Consider the following 5,197-nt stretch of genomic DNA (forward strand, 5'->3'; position numbering starts at 1 on the left):
GAATAGATATCTGAAAGAAAGCAAAGGAATGAATCGTTTTTCCAATTACCTTCTCTCGAAAACCATAGATCTTCTGGTTACCATTGACTATCCGGCACTTTCGTCTGTAGAGCGAAGCAAGAAATTGCATGGAAGGGATTTTATGCTAATATCAGCCTTGTTTGGAACAATAGATGCAATCCATTTCATTGTATGTCACTGAGTTCACCATTGCAGTTGAGACGTCAGGCAATTGAGTGTTCCCTAGAGTTTGGTTCAAAGGCTAAGGACTCCCCGCCGCCTTCATAAGGGCACTAAGGCGGAGCACGGAAAAGCAAATTGGGCACCCATGTTTTACCAGTCCCGGATCTCAGGGCCGTTTTGCCAACCGCCGACATGAACGAAATCGAATTTCATTGCGGGAAATTAGGATTTCATGAGGGAGGAAAAGGGGGTGGAGAGTCGTACTAACCGGCCCCAATGTGGATTACACCTGATCTTCGAAAGATGAACTTGGCTTTAGGGGGAGATTGAAGAAAACAGATCGATGGATTCAATGAAGCAACTAAGATATGGCTAGCCTGTACCTAGTTGGCTCTGAATAAATAGTTTTGAGTTTTATCTGCTTGCATATATTATAATCATGTAATTCTCCAAAGTTTAATGTGTCAAGGGAAAAGTTGAGTGATACTTAATTGATTTATGTTCGTGTTCTTATCATTTTTCTGTCGTATATCTTCTCCTATGCTCATGTCGTCCTATTTGTGGTGTTGGAAGTGTAGCTGAAATATATGTGGAGATATGTCCGAATTCTGAAAATGACGAACACGACAGGGAGTCAAGCAGTGATGTTGAGCTTCTGATGGGCCAAATAATGCTAGTAGTGAATCAGGGGGAGCTGCAGATCATTTTCTCGCATTGGCTAGTTGTCCACCTACAGAAAATGATTGTGTTGCAATCACTTCTGGTAACTCAAAAGAGCCTGAAGGGGAAAATTCAGGGAATGAAAATGAGAATTCAGAGGCTGCAAATGAAAATTCAGAGGAAGATGAAGACAAGGATAGCAACGAGAGTGATTACTGCCTGGATGATGACATCAGCTCCGATGAAGATGAAGAGGCTGTTGAGATCAACAAGAAATATATAAGGAGTATAAGGCAAAGATGAAGGCGAGACAACTCGAGCACCTTGATGACGCTATGCTGGATGGTGGTCCTACAATAGGGTCATCAAATAAGGTGGGGGAGGAAAATGATGGAAATGATACTGCATATGAAGATAGTTCTGATTTGTATAATTCTTTCGATGAGATTGGCAGTGAAGGTATAGAAGGTTCAAGGACAAAGGGGATGTACCAGAGTTTACTCTTGGTATGAAGTTTGATGGCAAGGAAGATTTTAGGCAAGCAATTATCCGATATGGTCTGCATCACAAGAAGCTTATCAGATTTCCAAAAAATGACAAGGCCAGAGTTAGGGCAAAGTGTGATTGGCCAACATGTCCATTTATGCCCCAAAAGGAAGGACAATAAGTTAGTTAACTCAACAAGAATTGCTGCCAAGTATGACAAGCTAATCAGATCTAATCCAATGTGGAAGATTTCAAGCTTGAAACAACATATTCAGGAAGACATGTTTGCCAATGTGACCACTGCTCAGGTGAAGAGAGCTAAGAAGATTGTGATGAAAAAGTGGCTTCATGCAGGAAAGGTCAATATAGCAGAATATTTGACTATCAGTTGGAGCTGTTAAGGAGTAACCCAGGTAGCACAGTAGTGGTTAAACTAGAACCAAAGCAAGTGAAGCCTATCTTCCAAAGGATATATATATCTGCTTAGATGCATGCAAAAATGGTTTCATGGCTGGCTGTAGGAAGGTTATTGGACTTGATGGGTGTTTTGTTCTTTGCTTTTTAAAGATGTGAGAGTGCTAGATGGTGAAGGTTGTGTGATTATATCAGATCAACAAAAGGTAATTATTATATGCTAGATGCCATAACTTGTCTACTTTTGCACTCTGTTGCATGTTATGTATGCTGCATGTTATAACTTGTCTCTCATGATTGCAGGGTATCATCACTGTTGTTTAGAAATGGGCAACAAGGGCTGAACACAGGAATTGTGCCAGGCATATTTACGCCAATTGGATGATGAAGTTCAAGAACAAGGAATGTCAGAAGCCACTCTAGGTTTGTGCAAAGGCTGCAAGTGTATGTTTTTTCAACTATTGCAAAGCCAAGCTTGCTCAACTTATAGTCCTTGGATCGAGAGCAATGTTAAAAACCGATCCAAAGCATTGGTGTAGAGCATGGCTCAACTTAGGAAGCAATTGTGATTCTGTCGACAATAATATGTGTGAAAGTTTTAACAAATGGATTGTAGAGAAGCTAGGTTCCTCCCAATTCTTTTCATGCTAGAGACAATTAGAAGAATGGTGATGGTCAGAATACAAGAGAACAGAGACAAGTGTGAGAAATAGGATGATCCTATATGTCCCAATATAAGCAAGAAATTAAGCAAGGCCAACGATGTTTCTGGTATATGTCAAGTAATGGAAATAACTGTTTTGAGGTGCCACGTGGATCTCAAAGGTTTACAGTTGACCTCAACCAGATGACCTGTAGCTGTAGGTATTGGCAGTTATCTGGTATACTTTGTGCTCATGTTGTATCTGCAGTTCATCAACACACCAATCAGTTACATGGTTATGTGGCTAGTTGTTACTCTGTGGAAGCATTCAAGAGAACATATGCACATTGCCTGCAACCAGTTGAAGGACCTCAGGGCTGGCCAGAATCAGACGAGCCTAAACCACTAGCTCCTGGATATGTTAAGATGCCAGGAAAGCCTTGGAAAGAGAGAAAAAGAGAGGGCACTGAAAAACCAAAAGCTACCAAAGTTTCAAGGGTTGGAACTGTGATTAGATGCAGGAAATGCAAGTGTACTGGTCACAACAAAACAACATGTCCAGGGAATGCCGCTTCAGGTTAAAATGGACCGGCTACTATTGGACAAAATGCTAGATCATTATCCAAGTCCAGATGCAATGGAAAGGACTCCAAGATGTCTACTTCCAAGGTACAAAAGCCTATATTACATAGTTGCAAACATTTCTTGTTCTGTTAAATGCTCGTGATGAATTTCTTTCTTCTGCTGTCCTCTTAGGCAAATGTGCAAACATCTCAACAAAGCACTAACTGAAAGAGAGCTGCTACAAGTGATGAGAACCATCCATCCAAAAGAATGTGCTCCACACTTGCTCCTGTGCAGAAAAGATCATCTAAATCCCTAGTATTGCCTAAGTAGAAGATGAAGGCTTCTTCCAATATTGCTGTCAAAAATGAGACAGTAAATGTGAACTCCAGTTCATCCTTTACTGTCAATGTTACCTCTGGCCCGGCAAGTTCCCAAGTTGGCGAAAATAAAAGAGCAAAGAAAGTGCCAGCAAAACTACTAGACTAGTGCTTGTTTGCTGTTGTCTAGATCCCTAGAATTCATGTTTGTCCTTGATTGTAAGCTATATTCAGTACTGTTTCCCTTTGCCGTTTAGTACTTTGTCAGACTATGTTCAACTATATTGGGTTCAGACTCAGGCTGGACGGAGCGAGTGGGCTTTTCGGCCCGCTCGTGGCCCGTTCTAGACCGGACCGATCGGTCCTGGCCCGTTGAAGAAATTGGCCGGTCCGGTCCCCAAATTTCAGCCCGAAATTTACTTGGTCCGGTCCGGTCTTTAACCGGTCCGACCGAGCGGACTGAAGCTGCAGATCATTCCTCGACGTCGCAGCCGCCGGCAATGCACTGGCCATGCCCCGCCCCATCGTTGTTCACCAGAATAAGTGTAATTCAGTCAATTGAATAGATAGGAGCAAGAGGTACAAGACTCTGGTCGCGCGGTGAAGTTTTCTTTCCTATTATTCAGTCCAACAGAAAAGAGAAAGTACAAGAGAAACGGGATTAGATCCGATAATCACGGCACCATCCCACGTCTAACTCCACGCTGCCGTTTCCCCTTATTCCGCACTGTTGTTTCCTTTTATTCAATCGAACAGAAAACACAAGGAAACTCTTATTCCTACTTAAGAGGCTTACCAAATCTATACGTGCAATGACGATTCAGTTTCGTCAGAATCTTCAGTATTTTCAGTTTCGTCAGTATTTTTAGAATCTTCAGTATTTTCAGCAGCGTAATATTAGCGTAAAAGGATGGAGTTTCTCTGCCGTTTCCCTTTCCATTCATTCAGCGTAGGAGAAACAGAAAGAACGAGAAAGACGGGATCGATCTGATACGGCCATTTCCCTTTCCTTTCATTCAGTGTAAAACATTTTTCATTAATGATCCGGCTTATACGTCCACTACGCCCACGACTAGGACTCAGCTCCACGTTAGGTCTGATCCACTAATCACGGAGGACTAGCACACACAAATTTGTGCTCTCCTGCACGTGCTACCTTATTTGCATGCGGCTAAGAAAATGCTAAGAAAAAACAACAAAGACATTCACAAGATATGCTAACAAGATCTGGCACCGGACACATAGCCCGCGTCGTTGGCTTTCTCCCGCAGGACCCCAGCGCGCGCGTGTGTTGCTGCTAGTGCACAGGCACTTCGCCGGCCACACAGTGGAGGACCCCGACGCGCGCGTTGCTGCTGCCGCCAGTGTGCTGTTCGTGGCCGCGACGGCTCGCTCCCGTGTCTTCCGGCCTCCATGGTCGCTGTGCAGAAGCTCACGACCACCACATCCACATCCTGACGCCCCCGCCATGGTAACCTCATCCGTCTCTTGCCGTCGTTGCCGATGCCGTGGTCACCACGACCTTACTGGTAGAAAACTGGGCTTTGGTCCCAGGGCAATATTCACATTAGTCCCGGTTCAGTCACGAACCAGGACTAATGTGAGCATTGGTCCCGGTTCGTGCGGCCAGGGGCCTGCCGGGCCTCGTGGGGGCATTGGTCCCGGTTCATCCGGACCCTTTGGTCCCGGTTGGTGGGACAAACCGGGACCAATGGGCCACGCTCCTGGCCCACAGCCCTTTAGTCCCGGTTCATACCACAAACCGGGACTAAAGGGCTGGTCCTAGTTGCGGCCAGTGTTTAGTCCCACCTCGCCAACCAAAGGGCGCTCACACCAGTTTATAAGCCCGTCCCTCTCTGCCTTGTTGAGCTTCTCTCACAGTGAAAATAGATGCCCTTATACAGGAAATTTGACCTAAATTCACAGT

General features: G+C 44.5%; 1 long non-coding RNA gene across 1 annotated transcript; it reads left to right on the plus strand.

The window, feature by feature from the left end:
• The first annotated feature begins 219 nt into the window (after positions 1 to 219).
• LOC109785881 (uncharacterized) lies at positions 220 to 3,561 on the plus strand. The gene is made up of 3 exons (XR_002238194.4): positions 220 to 1,949; positions 2,047 to 3,055; positions 3,143 to 3,561. It is a non-coding gene; the product is annotated as an uncharacterized lncRNA (long non-coding RNA).
• The last annotated feature ends 1,636 nt before the right edge of the window (positions 3,562 to 5,197 follow it).

This window comes from Aegilops tauschii, chromosome 2, assembly GCF_002575655.3.
Source record: "Aegilops tauschii subsp. strangulata cultivar AL8/78 chromosome 2, Aet v6.0, whole genome shotgun sequence".
NCBI lineage: Eukaryota > Viridiplantae > Streptophyta > Magnoliopsida > Poales > Poaceae > Aegilops > Aegilops tauschii.